The 27,964-nt window shown below is 36.7% G+C and overlaps 1 long non-coding RNA gene across 3 annotated transcripts in view; it reads right to left on the minus strand.

The window, feature by feature from the left end:
• The window catches only part of LOC135363842 (uncharacterized), a 478,080-nt gene that overhangs the window by 430,661 nt on the left and 19,455 nt on the right, over positions 1 to 27,964 (minus strand). The window contains exon 3 of one of the 3 annotated variants that reach the window (XR_010410028.1): positions 14,590 to 14,616. The exons of the other annotated variants lie outside the window; for them this stretch is intronic. This is a non-coding gene — a long non-coding RNA (uncharacterized LOC135363842). The remainder of the gene's footprint in view (positions 1 to 14,589; positions 14,617 to 27,964) is intronic. 3 annotated transcript variants of the gene reach the window in all.

The raw sequence follows: 27,964 nt of genomic DNA on the forward strand, positions 1-27,964 counted from the left end.
TCAGAGGGGGAGATGAACCATGAGAGACGGTGGACTCTGAAAAACAAACTGAGGGTTCTAGAGGGCAGGGTGTGGGAGGATGGGTTAGCCTGGTGATGGGTATTAAAGAGGGCACGTTCTGCATGGAGCACTGGGTGTTATATGCAAATAATGAATCATGGAACACTACATCAAAAACTAATGATGTAGGGGCACCTGGGTGGCTCAGTCGTTAAACGTCTACCTTCCGCTCAGGTCATGATCCCAGGGTCCTGGGATCGAGCCCTGCATCGGGCTCCCTGCTCAGCAGGAAGCCTGCTTCTCCCTCTCCCACTCCCCCTGCTTGTGTTCTTGCTCTCGCTATCTCTCTGCCAAATAAATAAATAAAATCTTCAAAAAAAAAAAAAAACTAATGATGTAATGTATGGTGATTAACATAATAAAAAAAACCCCACCATACTTGACCTGCATATGGTGAAAGCCTAACAGCAAAAAAAAAAAAAAAAAAGGAAGAAGAAGAAGGCTAGAAGGAGCCTAACTAAAGTTTGGTCAGGGAGAAAGTTTTCAACAGCATATATTTTATATATATCATATTTTATATTTTTATATTTTCTAAATATTTTGAAGGTATATAAGCAAGTCAATAAGCAGGTAAATAAAATATGTACTATTTATTACTGTATCTATTTTATATATATTATTATTATTATTATTTATATAGTCTCATAGTGACCCAGGACTCCTCCCAGTTCCACACAAGAATATGGCAATTAGAAGACAGCCAGAACCTTTCTTCTAAGCAAAATTGCCCTTAGGTACCCCCTGTGCCCAGGCGTGTGCACACAGTGGGGTAGACCACACTCAGGAGGATAGAGACTCGGAAAAGACCCCAGAGCAGGCTCAGGAACATTTGGGTGGGAAATTCTAAGGTCTCAGGTACCTACATATCCTTTTTGAGCCTATGCACTTTTTCCCCACAAGAAAGAGGACTAGAACAGGCCTCAAAATGTGGTGCTCAAAGAAGGACTTCTCTTGACAAGGACTAGAAGTTTTAGGTGTTTTGAATGAGTAATGCTATAGAGTAATGAGATTGTTTAAAAAGCTAAAATAAAATAATCTGCCAGTATGAGATTGAATAAAACATCTCCTACTACCTATTTAGATTATTCCATCCAAAAAAGAAAGGTATTCATTATATTATTTTCAAAATGAGTTTTTTAATACACACACACATCATTCAACATATAATGACACACATATACACACATGTATATGTATATGTATGTTAGAGTGTGAATATAAAAAATCCATATAACATATATTTATGAATACAAATTATGGATTGAATTGTGTCCCCCTCAACATTTGTATATTGAAGCCTAAACCCCCAAGGTGCCTGTATCTGCAGATAGGGTCTTTAAGAAAGTAATTAAGGCTAAATAATACCATAAGCGCAGGGCCCAAATCCAATATGACTAGTGTCCTTATAAAAGGAACAGACACCAGTATTCAAACATAGAAAAGGCCATGTGAGGACACAATGAGATGGTGGTCATTCGCAAGTCAAGGAAAGAACTTCTGGAGAAACCAAACCTGAACACCTTAATCTTGGGCTTCTAGCCTCTGAAACTGTAGGAAAGTAAATTTCTTTTTTATGCTCTTTATTTTATTTTATTATGTTCAATTAGCCAATATATAGTACATCATTAGTTTTTGATGTAGTGTTCAACAGTTCATTAGTTGTGTACAACACCCAGTGCTCATCACAACACGTGCCCTCCTTAATACCCATCACCTGGTTACTCCCTTCTGTAACCCTCAGTTTTAAATATTCATTAAGAGCATACCAAGCGCTAAAACTATAAAAATAAAAAGCACAATCTCCGCACCCAGGGAACTTACAATCTATTTAACAAAGCAGAAACAATTTTGTACACTTAATCACAACATTGCAATGACTTCTGTAGACACATGTTCCAGGATATACAAGCTCAGATAATGCACTGAATGAAGCTTTGGAAGGGAAGGGAGAGGAAGAATGATGGAAGATTACCTTAAGGAGGTGGCATTTGAGCAGAGAATAGTGAGCAAGAAACTGTGTGGCCTTTAAGAGCCAGGGTATTCTAAGAGAAAAGAGCAAGTATAAGACAAGGCACTATATGAAAGAACATGATCTCCAAGCTCACAATCTCTGAACATAGTAAGTATTAGAGAATGAAATGGAAGTGAAAACTGGAAGAGTTATTGGAAGGCTCTATCACTGAGGTGCGCATGTGACATTCTAAGGAATTTAGATTTCATCCTGGAGGATGTGTTGCAAACTGGTCAAAGCCAATTTGGCCATTTAAGAAATGCAGGTTCTGGGCGCCTGGGTGGCTCAGTTGGTTAAGCGACTGCCTTCGGCTCAGGTCATGATCCTGGAGTCCCTGGATCGAGTCCCACATCAGGCTCCCTGCTTGGCAGGGAGTCTGCTTCTCCCTCTGACCCTCCCGACCCTCCCCCATCTCATGCTCTCTCTCTCTCAGTCTCTCTCTTAAATAAATAAATAAAATCTTAAAAAAAAAAAAAGGAAATGCAGGTTCTTTTTTATCTTTTTCAGCTTTATTGAGGTATAATTTACAAATCAGATTATAATCTATTTAAAGTATACAGTGTGATGGTTTGCTATACCTATATATTTTGAAAGGATTATCCCCACCAAGTTAATTAACACATCCATCACCACATATCAACCTGTTTTGGTCTTAGCAAATTTGAATACACGATACAATATTATCCACTGTAGTCACCATGTTATACATTAGATCCTCCAACTTTATTCACCTTACAACTATAAGTTTGTATCCTTTTACCAAATTCACCTCATTTCCTCATCCCCCAGACCCTGGCAACCACCACCCTCCTCTCTATTATTATGAGTTTGATTTTTTTAGATTTTACATCCAATGATTTCACATTCAATAATACCATGCTGTATTTGTATTTCTTTGTCTAGCTTATTTCACTTAGCATAATACCTTCCAGAATCACCCATGTTGTCACAAATAACAGATTTTCCTTCTTTTTTAAGGCTGAAAAATATTGCATTATATGTGTGTATATTTCTTTACCCACTCATCTGTTGGTGGACACTTAGTTTGTTTCCATGTCTTGGCTACTGTGAATAAGGCTGGAGTGAACATGAGAGTGCAAATATCTCAAGATAGTGATTTCATTTCTTCCAAATACATATCCAGAAGTGGGATTTCTGCATAATATGGTAGCTCTGTTTTTAATTTTTTGAGGAATGGCCATACGGTTTTCCATAATAACCATACCAGTTTATATTCTCACCAACAGCATACAAGAGTTCCATTTTCTCCACATTCTCACCAGCATTTATTATCTCTTGCTTTTTTTAGAATATCCTAACAGGTATGAAATGGCATCTCATTGTGGTTTTAATTTGCAATTTCCAGATAATTCATGATGTTGAGCACCTTTTCATGTACCTATTAGCCATTTGTATGTCTTCTTTGGAAAAATGTCTATTTGGGTTCTTTGCCAATTTTTAACTGGGTTATTTCTTTTTATGCTACTGAGTTGTATGAGTTCCTTATATATTTTGGCTATTAACACATATCAGATATGGGGTTGCAAATATTTTCTCCCATTCAATAGGTTGAATTTCATTTTGTTGATGGTTTCCTTTGCTGTACAGAGCTTTTTAGTTTGCTATAGTCCCACTTGTTTATTTTTCTCTTTTGTTGCCTTTGACTTTAGTGTCAAAATCAGAAAGATCCATATCAATGGGCTTACCTCCTATGTTTTCTTCTAGAAGTTTTGTAGTCTTGCAACTGATGTTCAAATATTTCATCCATATTGAATTGACTTTTTTTTTTATCACAAGTAATGCTTGTAATTGTTCAGCTTCTCACAGTTCTCACATAACAGAAACTGACAAATCCATGATTTCATATTGAATTGACTTTTGTGTATGGTGAAAGATAGCAATCGAGTTTCATAATTTTACATGTGGATATTCGGTTTTCACAACATAATTTTTTGAAAAGACTATCCTTTCTCCATTGTATGTTATTGGCGTCTTGTTGAAAATAAATTGACCATATATGCATGAGTTTATTTCTGGGCTTTCTATTCTGTTCATTGATCTGTGTGTGTTTTTATGCCAACCATTCTGTTTGATTATTATAGCTTTGTAATATAGTTTGAAATCAGGAAAGGTGATTCCTCCAGCAATGTTCTTTCTCAAGATTGCTTTGACTATTCAGATCTTTTGTGGTTCCACATAAATTTTAGGATTGTTTTTCTACTTCTGTGAAAAATGCCATTGGAATTCTTTTTTTGTGTGTAGTGTAAGGAAATGGTCCAGTTTCATTCTTCTGCATGTGGTTGTCCAATTTCCCAACACCATTTGTTGAAGAGACTGTCTTTTTTCCACTGGACATTCTTTCCCGCTTTGTCGAAGATTAGTTGACCATAGAGTTGAGGGTCCATTTCTGGGCTCTCTATTCTGTTCCATTGATCTATGTGTCTGTTTTTGTGCCAGTACCATACTGTCTTGATGATGACAGCTTTGTAATAGAGCTTGAAGTCTGGAATTGTGATGCCACCAGCTTTGCTTTTCTTTTTCAACATTCCTCTGGCTATTCGGGGTCTTTTCTGGTTCCATACAAATTTTAAGATTATTTGTTCCATTTCTTTGAAAAAAGTTGATGGTATTTTGATAGGGATTTCATTAAATGTGTAGATTGCTCTACGCAGCATTGACATCTTCACAATATTTGTTCTTCCAATCCATGAGCATGGAACGTTTTTCCATTTCTTTGTGTCTTCCTCAATTTCTTTCATAAGTATTTTATAGTTTTCTGAGTACAGATTCTTTGCCTCTTTGGTTACACTTATTCCTAAGTATCTTATGGTTTGGGGTGCAATTGTAAATGGGATCGACTCCTTAATTTCTCTTTCTTCTATCTTGTTGTTGGTGTATAGGAATGCCACTGATTTCTGTGCATTGATTTTATATCCTGCCACTTGACTGAATTCCTGTATGAGTTCTAGCAGTTTTGGGGTGGAGTCTTTTGGGTTTTCCACATAAAATATCAAATCATCTGCAAAGACTGAGAGTTTGACTTCTTCTTTGCTGATTCAGAAGCATTTTATTTCTTTTTGTTGTCTGATTGCTGTGGCTAGGACTTCTAATACTATGTTGAATAGCAGTGGTGATAGTGGACATCCCTGCCGTGTTCCTGACCTTAGCAGGAAAGCTCTCAGTTTTTCCCCATTAAGAATGATATTCGCTGTGGGTTTTTCATAGATGGCTTTTATGATATTGAGTATGTACCCTCTATCCCTATCCTCTGAAGAGTTTTGATCAAGAAAGGATGCTGTACTTTGTCAAATGCTTTCTCTGCATCTATTGAGAGGATCATATGGTTCTTGTTCTTTCTTTTATTAATATATTGTATCACATTGATTGATTTGCAGATGTTGAATCAACCTTGAAGCCCAGGGGTAAATCCCACTTGGTTGTGGTGAATAATGTACTGTTGGATCCTATTGGCTAGTATTTTGGTGAGAATTTTTGCATCCATGTTCATCAAGGATATTGTCTGTAATTCTCCTTTTTTATGGGGTCTTTGGTTTGGGGATCAAGGTAATGGTGGCCTCATAAAACGAGTTTGGAAATTTTCCTTCCATTTCTATTTTTTGGAACAGTTTCAGAAGAATAGGTATTAATTCTTCTTTAAATGTTTGGTAGAATTCCCCTGGGAAGCCATCTGGCCCTGGGCTCTTTTTTGTTGGGAGATTTTTGATTACTACTTCAATTTCCTTACTGGTTATGGGTCTGTTCAGGTTTTCTATTTCTTCCTGGTTCAGTTTTGGTAGTTGATACATCTCTAGGAATGCATCCATTTCTTCCAGATTATCTAATTTGCTAGCATAGAGTTGCTCATAATATGTTCTTATAATTGTTTGTATTTCTTTGGTGTTGGTTGTGATCTCCCCTCTTTCATTCATGATTTTATTTGTTTGGGTCATTTCTCTTTTCTTTTTGATAAGTCTGGCCAGGGATTTATCTTATTCTTTTTTTTTTAAGATTTTATTTATTTATTTGACAGAGAGAGACATAGTGAGAGCAGGAACACAAGCAGGGGGAGTGAGAGACAAAGAAGCAGGCTTCCCGTGGAGCAGGGAGCCCAATGTGGGACTCAATCCCAGGACCCTGGGATCATGACCTTAGCCGAAGGCAGATGCTTAACAACTGAGCCACCCAGGTGCCCTCTTATTAATTCTTTGAATGAACAAGCTCCTAGTTTCGTTGATCTGTTCTACTGTTCTTTTGGTTTCTATTTCATTGATTTCTGCTCTGATCTTTATTATTTCTCTTCTCCTGCTGGGTTTAGGCTTTATTTGCTGTTCTTTCTCCAGCTCCTTTAGGTGTAGGGTTAGGTTGTGTATTTGAGACCTTTCTTGTTTCTTGAGAAAGGCCTGTATTGCTATATACTTTCCTCTTAGGACTGCCTTTGCTGTATCCCAAAGATTTTGAACAGTTGTGTTTTCATTTTCATTTGTTTCCATGAATTTTTTTAATTCTTCTTTAATTTCGTGGTTGACCCATTCATTCTTTAGTAGGATGCTCCTTAGCCTCCATGTATTTGAGTTCTTTCCAACTTTTTTCTTGTGATTGAGTTCTAGTTTCAAAGCATTGTGGTCTGAAAATATGCAGGGAATGATCCCAATCTTTTGGTACCAGTTGAGACCTGATTTGTGACCTATTCAGAACATTCCATCCCAAAGCAACAGAATACACATTCTTCTCTAGTGCCCATGGAACATTCTCCAGAAAAGATCACATCCTAGGTCAAAAATGCCATTGGAATTCTGATAGGCATTACACCAAATCTGTAAGTTGCTTTAGGTAGTAGGGACATTTTAATAATATTATTCTTGCAATCCATGAACACTGAATACCTTCCACTTATTTGCATCTTATTTCATCAGTGTTTTATAGTTTTTGGTACATAGATCTTTGACCACCTTAAGTTTATTCCTAGGTATTCTATTCTTTTGGATGTAATAACAAATGGGCTTATTTTCTTAATTTTTCTTTCAAATTGCTCATTGTTAATGCATAGAAACACAATTGATTTTTGGATGCTGATTTTTTTATACTGCAACTTTAGCTAACTTTTTATTCTAACAGTTTTTTGGTAGAGTATTTAGGGCTTACCATATACAATGCAGCATCTGCAAACATTGCTCTAGTTAGGACTTCCAATACTATGTTAAAATAAAAGTGGTAAAAATGGGCATCCTTGGTTTGTTCCTGACCTTACAAGAAAAGCCTTTAGCTCTTCACCACTGAGTATGATATTATCTGTGGCCTTGACATACATGGCCTTTATTATGTTGAATATAGCCCATATATTCCTGATCTGTTAAGAGTTTTTATCATGAAAAAATGTTGAATTTTATCAAATGGCTTTTCTGTACCTATTGAGGTGATCATATAATTTTTTTTTAAGATTTTTATTTATTTACTCATGAGAGATAGAGAGAGAGAGGCAGAGGGAGAAGCAGACTCCCAAGGAGCAGAGAGCCCGATGCGGGACTCGATCCCAGGACCCTGGGATCATGACCTGAGCCGAAGGCAGACGCTTAACCATCTGAGCCACCCAGGCGCCCTGATCATATAATTTTTATCCATGTTTTTTAATATGGTGTATCACATTTATTGATTTCTAGATGTTGAACCACCCTTGCATCCCAGGAATAAATACCACTTGATCATGGTGTATGATCTTTTCAATATACTATTGAATTTGGTTTGCTAATATTTTGTTGAGGATTTTTGCATCTCTGTTCATTAGTGATATTGACTTGCAATCTTTTCTGGTAGTGTCCTTGTGTAGCTTTCATACTAGGGTAATGATGGCCTGAGAGAATGAGTTTGGAAGTGTTGCCTTCTCTTCTATTTTTGGAAGAGGCTGAGAAGCTTGGTATTAATCCTTCTTCAAATGTTTGGTAAAATTCAACACTTAATCCACCATGTCTTGGACTTTTCTTTATTGGGCAGTTTTTCATTACTGATTCAATCTCTTTACTAGTAATTGTTCAGACTTTCTATTTCTTCATGATTCAGTCTTGGTAGGTTGTGTGTTTGTATAACTTTATTCATGTCTTCTAGGTTATCTAATTTGCTGGTATAATTCTTCATGGTCATTTCTTAATGATCCTTAGTATTTCTGTGTTACCAGTTGTAATGTCCCTCTTTCATTTCTAATTTTGAGTCTTCTCTTATTTTTCTTAGAATAGCTAAAGGTTTGTCAATTTTGTTTATCATTTCAAGAATTCAGCTCCTAGTTACATTGAACTTTTCTATTGTCTTTCTAATCTCTGTCTCATTTATTCATACCCTAATATTTATTTCCTTCCTTCTATTAACTCTGGCCTTTGTTTGTTCCTCTTATATAGGAGGTGTGAAGTTAGGTTATTTGAGGTGTGAAGTTAGGTTATCTGAGATATGAAGTTAGGTTATTTGAGATCTCTCTTTTTTCTTAATGTTTGTGTTTACCACTATAAATTCCTCTTAGGACTGCTTGTGTTGTATCACATATGTTTTGTATGTTGTATTTCCATTTTCATTTGTCTCCAGATATTTTTTTAATTTTATTTTATTTTATTATGTTATGTTAGTCACCATACATCATTAGTTTTTGATGTAGTGATTCATGATTCATTGTTTTCGTATAAGACCCAGTGCTCCATGCAGTATGTGCCCTCCTTAATACCCATCACTGGGCCAACCCATCCCTCCACCGCCCTCCCCTCTAAAACCCTGTTTCTCAGAGTCCATAGTTTCTCATGGTTCATCTCTCCCTCTGATCTCCCCCCTTCATTTTTCCCTTCCTTCTCCTAATTTCCTCCATGCTATTCCTTAGCATGTTCCACAAATAACTGAAACCATATGATAATTGACTTTCTCTGCTTGACTTATTTCACTTAGCATAATCTCCTCCAGTCCCATCCATGTTGATGTAAATGTTGGGGATTCATCCTTTCTGATGGCTGAGTAATATTCCATTGTATATGTGGACCACATCTTCTTTATCCATTCATCTGTTGAAGGGCAGCTCGGCTCTTTCCACAGTTTGGCTATTGCGGACGTTGCTGCTATGAACCCTGGGGTGCATTTGGCCCTTCTTTTCACTACATCTGTGTCTTTAGGGTAAATACCCAGTAGTGCAATTGCTGGGTCATAGGGTAGCTCTATTTTTAAATTTTTGAGGAACCTCCACACTGTTTTCCAAAGTGGCTGTACAAACTTGCATTCCCACCAACAGTGTAAGACGGTTCCCCTTTCTCCACAACCTCTCCAACATTTGTTGTTTCTTGCCTTGTCAATTTTTGCCATTCTCACTGGTGTAAGGTGGTATCTCAATGTGGTTTTGATTTGAATTTCCCTGATGGCTAATGATGATGAACATTTTTTCATGTGTCTGTTAGCCACATGTATGTCTTCTTTGGAGAAGTGTTTGTTCATGTCTTCTGCCCATTTTTTGACTTATTTGTTTTTCTGGGTGTTGAGTTTGGTAAGTTCTTTATAGATCTTGGATACCAGCCCTTTATCTGTAGTGTCATTTGCAAATATCTTCTCCCATTCTGTGGGTTGCCTCTTTGTTTTGTTGACTGTTTCCTTTGCTGTGCAGAAGCTTTTATCTTGATGAAGTCCCAAAAGTTCATTTTTGCTTTTATTTCACTAGCTTTTGGAGATGTATCTTGAAAGAAGTTGCTGTGGCTGATGTCAAAGAGGTTACTGCCTATGTTCTCCTCTAGGATTTTAATGGATTCCTGTCTCACATTGAGGTCTTTCATCCATTTTGAGTTTATCTTTGTGTACAGTGTTAGAGAATGGTCAAGTTTCATTCTTCTGTATACAGCTGTCCAGTTTTCCCAGCACCATTTATTGAAGAGACTGTCTTTTTTCCATATCTGGGCTCTCTACTCTTTTCCATTGGTCTATATTATTTTTAAATTTTCCTTTCAGTTTCTTCTTTGACCTGTTAATTATTCAGGAGCATGTTTAATCTCCACATAATTGTGAATTTTCCAGTTTTCCTCTTGTAATTGATATATAGTGTCATATCACTGTGGTCAAAAAAGATGCTTGATACGATTTCAATCTTCTTAAGTTTCTTTTTTTTTTTTAAGATTTTATTTATTTACTTGAGAGAGAGAGAATGAGAGAGAGCACATGAGAGGGGGGAGGGTCAGAGGGAGAAGCAGACCCCCTGCCGATCAGGGAGCCCGATGTGGGACTTGATCCCGGGACTCCAGGATCATGACCTGAGCCGAAGGCAGTCGCTTAACCAACTGAGCCACCCAGGCGCCCTCAATCTTCTTAAGTTTCTTAAGACTCTTTTGTGGCCTGGAGAATGTTCCATGTGCACTTAAGAATGTGTATACTGCTGCTATTGGATGGGATGTTCTGTATAGATCAGATGGTTCCATCTCGTCTAACATGTGGTTTAAGTCAAAGGATTTCTTATTGATATCCTGTCTTATTTATCCACTGTTGAAAGTGGGGTATTTAAGTCCCTTACTATTATTGGGCTGCTGCCTATTTCTCCTTTCACATTTATTAATATTTGCTTTATATATTTAGGCATTCCAATGGTGGGTGTATTTATTTATGATTATTATACCCTCCTGATGAATCGATCTCTTTATCATTATATACTGACCTTCTCTGTTCTTTCATTACTGTTTTGGATAAAGTCTATTTTCTCTCTCATGTAAGAATAGCTAGCTCTACTTTCTTTTGGTTTCTACTTGCATAGAATATCTTTTCCCATCTCTTCACTTTCACTCTACATGTATCCTTAAAGCTAAAGTGACTCTCTTGTAGGGAGAATATAGTTTTGTCTTGTTGTTTTATTCATTCAGCCATTCTATGTCTTTTCATTGGATAATTCTGCCCATATGAACATAAACTATTTATTGTTATGTATAGACCTACTTTTGAGATTTTGTTAACTTATTGTTTTTTGACTGTTTTGTAATTCCTTTGTTTCTTTCTTCTCCTGCAATCTTGCTTCATGATTTGATGATTTTCTGTAGTGGTGTGCTTTGACTTCTATATCTTTCGTGTATCTACTATAGATTTTTATTTTGTAGTTACCATGAGGCTTACATAAAACACCTTAAAGTTATAACAGTCTATTTTAAGCTAATAACAACTTAAATTTGAACACACACAAAACCTCTATATTTTTACACTCCTCTCCCACCCCACATTTGTTTTTGATGTCATAATTACATCTTTTTTATCTTATGTATACATTCATCAAATTATTGTAGTTACAGTAATTTTTAATACTTTTGTCTCAAACTTTATATTAGAGTTATAAGTTATTTACCTACCACCATTACAACATTAGAATATTATGAATTTAACTGTTTTCAATCAGTAAGTTTTAAACTTTCATACTTTTAATGTCACCATTTATGTCTTTTAATTTCAGCTTAAAAAAATCTAAAATTTCTTGTAAGGCTAGTCTAGTGGTGATGAACTCCAACTTCCGTTTGTCTTAGAAACTCTTTATCTCTCCTTCAAATCTGAAGAACAACCTTGGCAGGTAGAGTATTCTTGGTTGGTGGATTTTCTCTTTCAGCACTTGAATATATCATCACACTCACCTCTGGTTTCCAAGGATTCTGCTGAAAAATCAGCTTAGAATCTTATGGGGGAAGGGGGTACCATTCTCTTGTAAGTAAAAAGTTTCTTTTCTTTTGCTGCTTTTAAGATTCTTTGCCTTTAACTTTTTTTTTATTATGTTATGTTAGTCACCATACAGTACTTCATTAGTTTTTGATGTAGTTTCCATGATTCATTGTTTGTGTATAACACCCAGTGCTCATTGCAATACATGCCCTCCTTAACACCCATCACTGGGTTAACCCATCCCTCTGAAACCCTCAGTTTGTTTCCCAGAGTCCATAGTCTCTCATGGTTCGTCTCCCCATCTGACAATTTATTATAATATGTCTCAGAATGGGTCTCTTTGGAGTCTTTTTTGGAACTCTCCAGCCTTCCTAGAGCTAAATATATGTTTCTTTTCCCAGGTTAGGCAAGTTTCAGCCATTATATCTTTGAATAAGCTTTCTGCCCCTTTCTCTCTCTCTCTCTCTCTGCTACCTCTATAATGTATACAAGTATGCCTGACAGTTTCTCATAAGTGCCTTAAGCTATCCTCATTCTTTTTTCATTTTTGCTCCTCTATTGAATTCCACTGCCCTGCCTTCAAGTTCACTGATCCTTCCTTCCATTTGATCTACTGGGCTACTGAACCCCTCTACTGAATTTTTCAGTTCAGTTATTGTATTCTTCAGTTCTATGATTTCTCTTTGGTATTTTCTTATATTTCTGTCTCCTTGCTGAAATTCTAACTTTGGTCATGCATTCCTCTCCTGATCGCATGAGTATCTTTATGAACATTGCTGTGAACTCTCTATTGGGTAAGTCATTTATTTCCATTTCATTAAGGTACAATTTCTGTAAATGTATCTTGTTCTTTTGTTTGGAATATATTCCTCAATTTCTTCATCTTGCTTTACTCTCTGTTTATTTCTGAGCATTAGATATAGCAGACACCTCTCATGCAGGAGCTGCATTTCATCAATCACCCCAGTTCAAGTTCCTGGTGGCCTCTCAAACCTTTGTGATTGTTCAAGCTGTCATCTTTGTTCTTAATGGTTCCCAGTAATTGTGGGTATGCCAAGACCCTCAGTGTCCCAAAGTGTGGGAAATACCAATATGCCTGTTCAGGTCCCCAGAGAACTATTAATTGCTTACCCCTTTAGCTCCCCAATGGAGGCTAACTGGAAGCTCAACTTTAAGGTAGCAGCTGGGAAAGTTAGGAGATTAGATATGTAGTATAATCCCTATTAGGGATAAATCAGGAATGAATGTTTTTGCATACTCACTCTGTGTTAAACCAGAGGGAATAGTTACTCGGAGTGCTCATGCCCAAATAGAACTGCCTCTTTGTTTTACGTGGTCCTGGGTGATTCATGAATGCCAAGGTCTGTAAGTTCCTAGGCATGGGTCATTTGGGAAACAGTCCCTTGGGTGGCAACCATAACAGTGTGGGTGCTATATGTATGGGAAAGCTCCTTCCAGGGAGAAGCTGGTAACTTGGTTTTACTGATGGAACAAGCCAAAGGGAAAAGGCAAGGAAAGTGCTCTCCAGTTCTTTCAGGCTCCAGGAAGGTATCCAGTCAGCACCTAAATGTGGTTTAAATAGAAGCTGGACCCTCAGACAGCCGCTGGTAAAGTATGAAGTCAAACTCCTTCAATGGAAAAACTGAGAAGTGGGCAATTTTGTCTGCTCTCTCTGCACTGAGTCCAGGGACACAGACATGGGGAGTGCTTATATGCCTGCCAATTGTTCTTTTGTTTGTTATAGTCCTGTGAGATTCATGAATGCAAGCCCCATTGGCTCTCAGAGCTAGGTGATTTGGGGGCCTGTTCCTTAGGTGTCAGTCTTAAAAGCTGGGTTGTTATATGTGTGGTCCATACTCTTAGCTCCTCCGTGAAAAGCTGGATATTGAGAGTTCCCTCCCAATTGTAAGACACTGCTCCAAGAGTGGAATTCATGATCAGAGTATGCCTCAGTGCTTCCTATCCACTTCATTGTGGGTATTTCCTCAGCCACCCAATGTGTGGGAGTCGTTCAACTAGTTTCTGGATTTCTCTCAGAGGTTATTGATCCATGTGTAGTTGTATATATGGTGCATCTGTGGGAAGAGGGAAATTCAGAAGCCTATATTGCCATGGTGATGTCCTGCAGGGTCTTTATGGAAATGTTTGTATCTGCCCATGTTATAAAATGATAGAGCTATTCATGCCCTCTTCCCCAACCTTACATGGCATGTTACAATGAAAACAAGTCCCCAAATTTACTTATGTCAGGATTCAAAAAGACCAATTTATCATACTCCTCCTCTCCAGATTCAGAATTGATCAAGATATATGAAAAAATGTCAGGCAGGAATTGAAATATAGCCCTTATTATTAGAAAAACTATATTGGAACCTCATTTGAAATTGCGTAGGAATAAGATTAGGAATGAGAATTTTAACTATACAAGTAGCAAAAATAAAAATCTACACAGAATCTGAGGTAATTTCTTATGTGAAGACAATTTACAGAGTTTAAATATGGATCAGATCAATTTTAGCAACATCAATGAGGTCATAGTCAGTAGGCTAATTATCTCAAGGTGGTAAGCAAATTCAATTTCCTAGGACAAATACAGCTTGTAACTTTAGTGATCCAACAATTTCCTACAACAAACATTTGAATAAGCCTCGAGGTTAACACAGTCTTAATATTATAGGTTATAACATAGGAGATTAAAAAAAAACTCAGTCTTTCCTTAATCTTTCTTATCTGAAATGAATGGCAAACGCCACAGTCTTACAGTTTGAATTCTTATACTTGTGTCAACAATATTTATTCTGACTCTGTATTTCTTCAATTTTAAACATGGTTTAACTTACCTGCTCAATTTAGGCAATTCCAAACTTGCCTGATATGCTTACCTTCAAGAAGAGGAGACCACAAAAGATCTGGAGACAGAAGGTCAAGAGGAAGGGATAGGAAGGAGAGAGAGGGGAGAGAGAGAAAGAACTCTAGTAAACCAGAAGCTAGGGTTATACACTGATTCTCAGCTTCTTGTTCCTTCTCAGCTATCCCACAGCTGCTCCTTCCATAACCATGGCCTACCAATTCCACTGGGATTCCCAATGTTCCTGCTGCCTGGGATTGATGAGTTACTTTCCAAGTGTATCAGGTATCTATTGCTACATCTATTTCTGTGGGTCAGGAAACTGGGCTGTTTTCTCTGGCTTTGGGTCTCTCACAAGGCTCCAATCAAGGTGCCAGTCAGGGCTGCAGTCATCTCAGGCTTACCCAAAGAAGCACCTAAGTTCACACATGTGATTATCAACAATATTTGGTTCCTCATGAGCTGCTGCTCAGTTCCTTGCCAGGTAGGCCTCTCCATAGGACAGCTTACAACATGGCAGATAGCTTCATCAGAGAGGGTAAAAGAGTATGGATGACAGCAAGATAGAAATCACAGTCTTCTATAACCTAATCTCAGAAGTGACATCCACCACTTTTGCAGTACTGTCATCACAAAAAACACATCCCTAGAACCAGCCCATACCCAAAGGGAGGGGATTGCACAAGGGCATGAAGAACAGGAAGTGGGGATCATTAGGAGCCATTTCAGAAGTTCAGAAGCTGCCTATCACACCCAGAGTGGCTGGGCTGCATCACCAGGTTGCCTCTGTGCATCCTGAATTTCTGACCCCTACCACTTCCATACTCAGAAGAAACACTATTAAACATTCCTTCAGCAGCTTCATTTGCTCCCTATGTTTGACAGAGAAGGAGTGCATTTTGCAACTGGCTGTTAGGGTAATGTTCAAAAAGTAAAGGGCCTCCTTGATGAAGCAGCAAATGTGAGATGATGTCCATCCCATTAGACACCTTCAAGGACCATGGGATAGGCTGCCAGAGTACACTTGGCTCACGAAGGTCCTGGAAGAATTCTGGCCAAGGGTTGTCCACTGCTGATGGTGACTACTAGAGGTTCTGGCAGAGCAGGCCTCACCTAGCCGCACTGAGGACTGTGGGGTTCACTGTCTGGGACACACCTGTATCTCATTCATAGTCCACCAGGACACCATGGCACATTGGGAAGAACACCAAAAAGAGGTCAATGAGGATGGTCCTTATTAGCTGGAGTTTCAGTATTGTGGGGAAAGGACAGCGAATTAAGGACTTGGGATTATTAGTCTTAATTCTGCAAATCCTAGTATTCAATCAGAACTGGAAAGAATTAAGTGCATTGACAGATGTATTAGTCGGGGTTTCCAGAGAAACCAAACCAATAGGATGTGTAGGATGTGTGTATTTGTGTGTGTGTGTGTACATATATATACATCTGTATGTATATGTGCATATATATTCTCTCTCTATATATGTGTATACATATGCATACACATGTACAAATATGTATGCGTGTGTGTATATATATATTTATATATGCAAAAAGAGGAGAGGTTGATTTATTTTAAGGAATTGGTCATGTGATTATGGAGGCTTGGCAACTCCAAATTCTGCAGAGTAGGCCAGCAGTCTAGAGATCCAGGGAGGAGTTTCAGTTCAAGTCTAAAGGCAGTTTTCTTCTTGCTTGAAGAAGATCAGTCTTTGTTCTCTTCAGGCCTTCAACTGATTGGATAAAGCCCAACCACATTGTGGAAGGCAATCTGCTTTATTCAAAACCCAATAATTTAAATATTAATCCCATCCAAAAACACCTCCATAGTAACACCCAGAATAATGTTTGACCAAATATCTAGTTCAGCCAAGCTGACGTATAAAATTATGCATCACAATAGGAAACTTGCAAATATTCCTTTGTGCTGAAAGCCCAGATTTACCATTATCTCCTCAGAGCCTTGAATTGGCCCAAATTCTCTGCAATGATTTTTCTTTTTTGCCTTGAGTCCTAAAATGATTTAAGAGTATTTTTCCTTTTGCATTCTTCACTCTACACACACTTTCAGGTCAATAGTTATATGGTAAGAATCCAGTCTTCTGAAACTAAAATGAAAAGGAATCTTCAAATACAGTCTGTTAAACTTGATGTTGGAAAGTCTGGAATGGTGCTAGGAACTTTGGGATGTCAGTTAGAAAATAAGTTCCACAATTTTCCCTCTTACCTTGGTATTTAATGAGAGGAATATTTTCATGTGATAGAGGGGACAAAACTGGAAGGAGACTAGGGAAGATACTGTAGTAGCAGAGCTTATAATATCTTTGTGAAACAGTCTCATTTTCTAATCAGACTTGTGTCATTCAATCCATACATTTCCTAAAAGTCAGTGTGAACCAAATGTCCTCATCTTCCCTATGGCCATGAGCCTTAAAGCAACTTAGGCTTGCCTAGTATCTATAAAAATTCAAATTCCCATGCCTCTGCCCAGAAACCCTGACTCAGTAAGTGGGTCAGAAAGGGGGCTGGAATCTGTTTAACTGCTGACCAAGTGGAGAGACTCTGCAGCAGTGAGGAATCTATAGAAAGGAAGCAAACTGCCTCTGCCTTAGTGTCAAGATTCACCCATAATGTGTTTAGTCCCATTCCTACTCTCTCTCTGACTTCCCAAGCCCATAGTACCTATGTATTCTGCAAGTTCTTCCCTTTCTCTCTAGAACTTGAATTTGTCTCTACTAGACATATCATCTGCTGCATTGCTATTATTTATTTGAACTCAAAGTTCTGTCCCATTCAACACAGGCTTGCCTGCTTCTACACATAAGTAAGAAAGACAAAGCCCTACTCCTAGATTGGCTAGATGTTTGATTCTCAGAGTCAGGCCTAAGTCTTTGAGCCATATCAAACTACTAAGAACTTTCAAGCCATTCTAAACTGCAAATATATCCAGAAATCTATGAGCACTGTCCAGAGAAATTATCTAATGAAGCTTTTTCTTTCCTTAAGCTTTGGCTCAGTCCTGAATTATTTGATGAGCATTGATTAGGTTTCTCTCCTTCCCAATCTCCCAAATGCCAATATTATTTTGTTATATTGATTTTAATAATGTTAAGCCCTCCTGTGGTTTTCAGCCTCACATCCTTTCCTTTCAGAGGCCCCACTTCCTCCATTCCATGTGATTCCAGTGGGGCCTGCCAATCATTAGACCTTACCCTCTCACCCCAGAAAACAGCCACAAGACCTAAGCTTGCCAGTCAAAGTATCCTATTCCCCAGGACTCAATGGATGGTTGATTGGCCCTACACCAAGGAACACCAAGTGTTCACTCAGAGTTTTTTCTTTCCTTCAGGGATTAATATGGATGCAAAAAAAGTAGACCATATACTAGAGTAGAGATTTAAGGACCATTTGGGTCTGAATATACTAAGAACCATCCTTCCTATCATTTGAACAAGAACCTGAAATAGAAGTGAAGCCAACAGAAAATAGTCCCTGATGAGGGGTGCCTGGGTGGCTCAGTTGGGTTAAGCATCTTACTCTTGCTTACAGTTCAGGTCATGATCTCCCCTGCATCAGGCTCTGTGCTGAGCAAGGAGCCTGCTTGGGATCCTCTCTCCCTCTCCCTCTGCCCCTCCCCCCTCACTAAAATAAAATTTTTTTAAAAAGAAAGAAAGAAAATAGTCCCTCATGAAAATAGGGTCTATGAAAAAGGATCATACACCATGATCAAAAGGGACTTATTCCAGAGATTCAAGGATGGTTCAACATCCACAAATCAATCAATGTGATACACATTAACAAAATGAAGGATTAAAATCATATGATCATCTCAATAGATACAGAAAAAGCATTTGAAAAGATGCAATGTCCATTTATGATGAAAACTCTCAAAAATTGGGGATAGAGGGAACGTACCTCAACATAAAAAGGCCATATGAAAAACCCACAGCAATTATCACACTCAATGGTGAAAAGCTGAGAGCTTTTCCTCCGATCAGGAACAAGACATGGATGTCCATGTCTTTTATTCAATATAGAACTGGAACTCCTACTATGGCAATTAAGCAAGAAAAAGAAACAAAAAGGCATCCAAATGGGAAAGAAAGAAGTAAAACAGTCACTGTTTGCAGATGACATGATTCTATATATAGAAAACCATAAAGACCACCAGAAATCTAGAAGAAGTAATAAATGAATTCAGTAAGGTTGCAGGATACAAATCCAACATACAGAAATTGGTTGCATTCCTATATACTAATAATGAAATATCAGAAAGAGAAAGTAATAATACCATTTACAAAAGCATCAAAAAGAAGAAAATACATAGGAATAAATCTAACCAAGGAAGTAAAAGACTTATACACTGAAAATTATTAAATCATTGATAAAAGAAATTGAAGAAGACACAAAGAGAAAGATATTCTATACTTATGGACTGGAAGAATTCATACTGTGAAAATGTCCATACTACCAAAAGCAATCCACAGATTCAGTGCAATCCCTATCAAAATCCCAATGGCATTTTTCACAGAACTAGGACAAATGATTTTAAATCTGTATGGAACCATAAGAGACAACAAGTAGTAGCCAAAGAAATCTTGAGAAAGAAGAACAAAGCTAGAGGTATGATGCTCCCTGATTTCAAACTATACTACAAAGATTCAGTAATCAAAATAGTACAGTATTGGCATAAAAGCAGACAGATAGATCAACGGAACAGAATAGAGAACCCAGAAATAAACCCATACATATATGGTTAATTAATTTACAACAAAGGAGGCAAGATTATACAATGGGGAAAAGACATTCTCTTCAATAAATGATGTCGGAAAAGCTGGACAGCCACATACAAAAGAACGAAATTAGACCACTCTCTTACATCACACACAATATAAATTCAAAGTGGATTAAAGATTTGAATGTAAGACCTGAAACCAAACAAATCCTAGAAGAAAACATCTGTGGTAAGCTCCTTGACATCACTCTCAGCAATATTTTTTTGGGTCTGACTCTAAAGGTAATGGCAATGAAAAATTAAATAAATAAATAAAGGTCATGGCAATGAAAGCTAAAATAAACAAATGGGACTACATCATACTAAAAAGTTTCTGCAAAAAAAAAAACCATTAATAAAATAAAAAGGCAATATTCTGAATAGGAGAAAATATTTGCAAATCATATAGCTGATAAGGAACTAATATCTAAACTATATAAAGAACTCATGCTTTATAAAACAGACTCTTAATTACAGAGAACAAACTGAGAGTTGCTGGAGGGGAGGTGGGCAGGGGGATGGGTTAAATGGGTTATAGGTATTAAGAAGGGCACTTGTGATGAGCACTGGGTGTTGTATGTAAGTGATGAATCACTAAATTCTATACCTGAAACTAATATTATAGTGTATGTTAGTTAACTGGAATTTAAATTAAAAAGTGAAACTACAAAAAAAATTTTTTTTAACTCATAACTCAATAACAACAACAAAGTCTGACTTAAAAAATTGGCAGAGAAAGGGTTACTACCCAAAATATATAAAGAACTTACACAACTCAAAACCCAAAAAATGAATAATCCAATTAAAAAATGGCAGAAGACATGAACATACATTTTTCCAAAGAAGACATCCAGATGGCCAACAGACACATGAAAAGATGCTCATCATCACTTATCATCAGGGAAATGCAAATCAAAACTACAATGAGATATCACCTCACACTTGTCAGAATGGCTAAAATCAAAGACACAGGAGACAAGAGGTATTGGCAAGGATGTGGAGAAAAAGGAACACTCATGCACTGTTGGTGAGAATAAGAACTGGTGTAGCCACTGGGGAAAACAGTATGGAGATTCTTAAAAAGTTAAAAATTTTGAACTATCCTATGATCCAACAATGGCACTACTGGGTATTTACCCACAAAATACAAAAACACTAATTCAAAGGGATACATGCACTCCTATGTTTATAGCAGTATTATTTACAATAGCCAAGATGTGGAAGCAGCCCAAGTGTCCACTGATGGATGAAGAAATAAAGAATATGTGTTATAAATATGTACAATGGACTATTATTCAGCCATAAAAAAGGAATGAAATCGTGCCATTTGCAAAGACATGGATGGAGCTAGAAAGTATAATGCTTAGTGAGATAAGTCAGAGAAAGATAAATACCACATGATTTCACACATATGTGGAACTTAAGAAACAAAACAATTGAGCAAAGGGAAAAAGAGAGAGAGAAAAACCAAGAAATGACTCTTAACTATAGAGAACTGATGGTTACCAGAGGGCAGGAGAGGCGATGACTGAAATAGATGCTGGGGATTAAGGAGTGCTTTGTTGTAATTAGTATCTGGTGATTAAAAAAAAAAAAATGGGCAGGGACACCTGGTTGGCTCAGTCAGTAGAGCATGTAAAGTAAAAAAGAAAAAAAAATGGGCAAAGGATTGAATCAGCAGAGACATTGTGCTAAAAAAGACATACAGATGGACAACAGGCATATGAAAAGATACTCAGTATCACTAATCATCAGGAAAATGCAAATAAAAACCACAATGAGATATCACCTCATACCTGTGAGAATGGCTAAAATCAAAAACACAAGAAACACGTGTTGGCAAGAATGTGGAGAAAAGAGAACCCTCATACATTATTAGCAGAAATGTAAACTGATGCATCCACTACGGAAAACAGGATAAAGATTCTTCAAAAAATTAAAAATAGAACTACCATATGGTCCAGCTATTCCACTTCTGGGTATTTATCTGAAGAAAACAAAGATACTATTCCAAAAATATATATATATGCACCCCTATGTTTATTGCAGCATTATTTACAATAGCCAAGATATGGAAACAACTTAGGTGTTCATCAACAAATAAATGGATAAAGAAGTTATGGTACATATGCACAACGGAATACTACTCAGCCATAAAAACAGAAAAGGTCTTACCATTTGTGACAAGACAGATGGATCTTGGGGGTATTATGCTAAGTAAAATAAGTCAGACAAAGACAAAAACCATTATCATTTCACTTACATGTAGAATAAAAAAACAAAACAAAGTAAAACCAAAACTCATAGCAGATTTGTGTTTGTCAGAGGGAAAGAGTGGTGGGAGGTGGGCACAAGGAGTGAAAGGGGTCACTGTATAGTGGCAGATGATAACTAGACTTCTTGTGGTGATCACTGTGTAGTATATACAATTACAAATTATTATGTTGTATACCTAAAACAAATATATTATATACCAATTTTACCTCAATAAAAAATTATTATAAAAAATTTTAAGAAGAGAAAATAGAAAAAAAAGAAAGAAAATTTTAAAAAAAGAAAATAGAGCCAGGTGATGGAAAAAGAAACAGATGCCTGACAATATCATTTAAGCACCTGGAGACAGCCATGCCTGAAGTAGTAAATTCCTGTACTTTGCAGTTATGTGAATGGATAAATTTTCTTCTTTTTCCAGTCTTATTAAAGTTAGCTTTCTGTCACTTGTAAGGAAAAGAATCCTGACCAATTTACCTCCATTCTCACATAACAACTCCACAGTCATTTTTAGGTAAGGGAAAATATTTCTCCACCATTATACACTTTACAGCGGCACAGAAATTATATTCTTTCTTTTCTCTTTTCTGACTTTTTTTTTTTTACCTCAACTAGCTAAATAACTGTGACAATATTCCCAATTAGCCAACATTCTTAAACACTATGCTGCCTTCAAGTAATTTGTGGAGAGGTGTGGCCACATAGATGTGCAGAGTGACTGACCTGATCCCAACACAGAAGTAAAGCCACCTGTCTTCGTCAACATGGTCCATCTTATTCTTTCATGGTTAGGCCATGAAATATATACAAAACTACCGTGTATTACCGTCAGCAGCCTGAAACTTACAGTAAGACATAACATATCACCTATCACAACCAATAACTGTCCCTTCCCAATTTCCCCATTTCTATCAAACTTGCCCTTTCTCCTTTACCAACTTGTTTTGATCCACTATCATAATCAGTTGCTTCAAAATATTTCCCTTGGGTCTGATGCTGACTTTGTTTTCAACAATCACACCTTTCATAGGTCTGGTTAAAACAGTCCTCAGTTGGGGCGCCTGGGTGGCTCAGTCAGTTAAGCAGCTGCCTTTGGCTCAAGTCATGATCCCAGAGTCCTGGGATCGAGCCCCACATCAGGTTCTCCGCTCAGCGGGAAGCCTGCTTCTCCCTTTCACACTCCCCCTGCTTGTGCTCCCTCTCTCGCTGTCTCTTTCTCTCTCTGTCAAATAAATAAAATCTTTAAAAAAAAAAAAAAAAAAACAGTCCTCAGTCACTCTTCATCATGTGGCTCCTAATAATGTTAAAATATATTCCCAAATCTGCTGCTACTGTATTCAAATCAGGCTCCTCACCACTCAGTATTTCCTCCTCCTCCTTACCTACCACCTCTAATCTCTCTCCTCCATTTTCTCAGTTGGTTCTCTTTTGAGAAGTTTTTTTAACAAGTCCAGTTAAGGGATGCCTGGGGGGCTCAGTCGTTAAGTGTCTGCCTTCGGCTCAGGTCATGATCCCAGGGTCTTGGGATTGAGCCCCACTTCAGGCTCCCTGCTCAGCAGGAAGCCTGCTTCTCCCTCTCCCACTCCGCCTGCTTATGTTCCTCTCTTGCTGTGTCTCTGTCAAATAAATAAATAAAATTTAAACAAAACAAAACAAAACAAACAAACAAAAAGTCCAGTTGGTCACGACCTTGTATGGGGTCCATCCTATCAAAATTTGAGGTTTTTTTATTTTTAAAAATAAAATCTTCATGTTTGAAAAAGCAAATTGTATACTATAGCACAATTCCTAGGAGCAATTTTATGATAAAAGTGAAAAGGAGAAAACTTTGTGGTTAGATAGCTTAACTTGATAAAAATACTTTCTAGGTATCATTGTTCCAATTTATTAGTTAAAAAATACACTAAATGTTTCCATATGACCATGACTTCATTTTTGTGAACAAATAAACTGACCTAAATATATGCCAAGAGAGATTGCTCAACTAAATCCATAAGTGTTGGATTAGAAAATATAATTACACTCTAGCCAAGAAGAGTAGAGGCTGAAAGTTAAAAATGCTATATACAGTTCAGGTCAAATAGAAATGCAGTTAATTTCTGAATCCTCTCTAAACACTTAAAAAATAGAAAAGCAGCAGTGTGCTCCTGAGAGAGTTAGTTAACTAAAGTTTTTTCCACTTTAGATGTTTATTATCTTTCTCACTCTATCTGAACCAGTAGTTTCTTTTGAATAAGGAGCCTTAAAAATTCTTGTTAGAATTTTCATCAAAAAATAGCTAAAGCAGGGGCACCTGGGTGGCTCAGTTGGTTAGGCCACTGCCTTCAGCTCAGGTCATGATTCCAGGGTCCTGGGATCGAGCCCCGCATCAGGCTCCCTGCTCGGCGGGAAGCCTGCTTCTCCCTCTCTCACTTCCCCTGCTTGTGTTCTCTCTGTCGCTGTTTCTCTCTGTGTCAAATAAATAAATAAAATCTTTAAAAAAAATTTAAAATTAAAAAAAAATAGCTAAAGCATATATATTACTCTACATGTATGAGTCAGCCAAACTCTAAGGATTATTGTTTGTAGAATACTGAGGTCCTGATTTATAGTCTTCTTATGACATTTATATTAACATGGCAACTCCCCACTGAAACTAAAAAAAAAAAAAATACTAAATGAACTGCAAAGGCTAAATTTCAGACTATGACCAATTTACAAGGTCAACAGTATAACCTACAAATTAATCATCTGATAAACAATTGGACTTCACAGCTTATGCAATTCAGATTACCAAGGTTCATTTTATTAACTAAACCTGATCTGAACTGAGGATATTTATAGTCTTTATTGTCTTTATTTACTCATTTATTATGACATATTAATGGAAAGTACTACTCAGTAAAAAGGAAAAATTCTAAATTCCAAAACAATCTGGCCCCAGGGGTTCTGGATAAGGAATGGGGACCTGTATCATTATTTTATAGTATTGGAAATGTTGGTCCCCTTTCTCCTTTTTTGTGTACAGATTTTAGAAACATTAATGTCTTCAACAGAAAGTTCCTTAAGTGATCAAATTAGCCATTTTCACACCCCCTTCATTACCCCAGCTACTCTAAAATAAAGCACTGTGCTATACCTTGGCTAACTGAATTTAAACTAAAAAAAGAAATTAAAAAAAAAAAGCACTGTGCTAGGTATTAGGGACAGTAGAAATGAGGCATGATCCCTGTGTTTTAGATGCTCACAAATTAATTGAGGAGTCACATGCTTTCATATTTACCAAATCTGTAAATAAATGTTTTAGAATTTCCAAGTAAAGAATGTTCACTCAAGCCTTGAATCTCCTGGGGTCTCTATGAAGGAAATGAGACTTGTGCTAGACCTGGAAGAACACATAAGACTCATACAAACAGTAAAGAGGAAAGTGTACACCAAAATGAGGCAAATGGTATAAACACAAAAAATTGGAATATTCATGGCCAGCTCGAAGAATAATGAAATGACAAACTTAGCTAGAATGAGAGGTAGGGGATTTATTTAATACTGACAGTCTATCTTTTCTCAGCATTCAACTGGAAACTTGAAACACAACTCTGCCCTCAGAGAACTAGTAAAAGGAGACTGATACATAAAGAACTGTCCTAAAATTTTATAGGTGTTGTGATAGTGTGACATGAGGATACTAAGGAAGAAATAGTCAAATCTGTGTGGATAACTAAGGAAAGGCTTCTTGGGGAAAGTAGTGATTGAGTTAGTTCATAGAAAGTACATTAGTATGACCATGTACACAAAGCCAGAGGTTGTTCTAAAATGTTATCTAAATCGATCTATGAGTTTAAGGCTCTTACAACAAGAAAATTTTATAACCTTTTGGTAACCTATTACAGCATTCAATAGCCTTTATTTTTATGAAGTTCTTTTTACTCACCACACGAATGCCCCTTTTCTTACAAAATTCAACATGGAGTATTTTATAACTTCCAGGTTAAGTTTTCCACATTCATATTAACATTTTCCGTGAGGGAAATTAAAGGGGAAAGATGCGTTGCTTAAATCCCAACACAGACAACTTTAACTCTGTAACTCTGATACAAAAGAAAACCTGATTTAGCCTCAGTGCTGGCAGTCTCTTTGTCTACTTTGGGCGGCTATACAAATATAGAGAATATTACTGCTTTGGGAAACAGGATTAACTAAAATCCAGGTGCTTAAAATATTACTCAATCCAAATATAAACATACCAGAGTGTTTATCCATCAATCACTCCAAGTACCTCTCACAGGCTTTTATTTCCCATTTTAGTTTATTCATTGTAATCCCTCTTCTTCAACATACTCAGGAACCCTATTAAATGATAGCAAAGATTTTCTCTTTCTGGAATATGAAATCTCTCTCTTGCCATTGGCAGAACCCAAACATGCTTAAATTTCTTTAAATTTTAAAATAATCTTATTGTTTAGAAACCAATCTCCCAGAGCCTTTTTCTTAATAGACATGGCATTTTTTTTTTTTTAATGCATGACCCATCCGTCCCCAATTTTCTTAGGGCATCCACATTCCTTATTTTCGTGTGCTCAGAGAAAGGGCTTATCCTCCTTATTCCTATCTGATTTAGATCTCCTCCACTGTACTGACATAGCATCTACACACACTATAATTAAATTGAACTGTGAACCCTGATTTATTATCTGCTTCTTCACTAGACTAAAAGCTTACCATGTTTTATTTGAATCTCATCCATTCAATAAGGATGGATGGATGGATGGACAGACAGACAGACAATAAACCTCACTTAATTTTTATAAGCAGAGATTTTAATTCAACTCAATATAATTTCATGACTGCAAGGGCCATACTTTTTAAATGTGATACGGTTTCTCCTTCATTCAACTAATGAATGAATATATGGCTGGAATAAAATTAGTTATCCAACTAATATATAAACTCTGTAACTGACTTTATCCGTACTTTAAAAACATTGGAATATCTTAAAAATTTGATGTTGCTTTCAGTTATTTTAGTAAATTATCTGGTTTTAAAAAAGGTATCATTTCATTTTCTTCTCTACCTCACCAATTCCCTACCTTATGCAACAACAACAACAACAAAAACTATTAAATGTTTCCAAGTATATTCTGGTACATCTGGATAAAAAATCGGGTAGTTCAGAATATTCTTCTAAGTAGCTAAAATTAAACCTAAAGGTTTAATATTGATATCAGCTGAAATGAAGAGATATACTCCTAAAATTAATTTCTGTAACTTACTAGAAATGGGTAATAGTAGAGAATTTTAAAACTTCCCTTTTAAATAAGTGAAAAATACATTAGCTAAGTATTTAAGAAATTCCTAAGGCCATTTTAACTAGACTCAAGTAGTTCAGCATGAGTCAGATCAGGCCCAGATGTAGATAATAATAAAAGGCTAGTTAACATCCATCACCTCACATAGTTCTAGTTTTTTTTTCTCGAAATTAGAACTTTTAGGATTTACTCTCTTAGCAACTTTCAAATATACAATACAGTATTATTAACTATAGTCTTAGGTCTTATTGGTCCCACTTTACATACAGGTAAACAGACACTCAAAGTGGTCATGTTACAAGATGCCATAATAAAATAGTGCCAGAATCTAAACCCTAGATTATCTGGATTTAGTCCTTGTTTTTCCACCCCTGTAAGACAATAATTGAAGTAAAGATGTGATTCTCAAAATGTATAAATTATTGCTATTATCATACTCATTATTGTCTTGACATCAGGTTTTTGGCAGTAATTTACCATAATAGTTCACTACTTGAGTTCAATTTCTCCCACTTGTGAAAAACACATATAACTCATATCTACCTCTACCAGCATCTCTAATAAAAATTCTTACTATGATTAAATTGAAAAACATCTTTGGACCCATAAGGCTACCCAGTCAATAGCAAGGCACATCTCCTTTTTCCATGGTTGGTTTCACCAGTATATTTCCTTAAACTTCTAGGGTACAGAAGTGTTTAAATCTGGGAAACATAATTTTAATTATAGTGATAATGGTTGAAAATGGAAAAATTACACTAAAACTATATATAACCTTTTAAGACAACCAACATTTTATACTTAAGAGACAAAAGAAGTTTACCCAGAAATTCCTAATAACGACAACTCATTAACAAAGATTTTTCTACTCTTTTACCAAACTTAAGTCTAGATCCTTCCCGAAGTCCAGTGTAGTACATATTTTTAAAATAAAGTCCTGACCTCTAGTGGCTAAATTGAATTAATTCAATAATTGAATATACTGAACAATTTTTTTTAAAAGATTTTATTTATTTATTTGAGAGAGAGGAATGAGAGAGAGCACATGAGAAGGGGGAGGGTCAGAGGGAGAAGCAGAC

The sequence above is a fragment of the Mirounga angustirostris genome, unplaced genomic scaffold, assembly GCF_029215605.1.
Source record: "Mirounga angustirostris isolate CCGP_5_RB_7025 unplaced genomic scaffold, mMirAng1.0.hap1 SCAF_3, whole genome shotgun sequence".
In the NCBI taxonomy this organism is placed as follows: Eukaryota; Metazoa; Chordata; class Mammalia; order Carnivora; family Phocidae; genus Mirounga; species Mirounga angustirostris.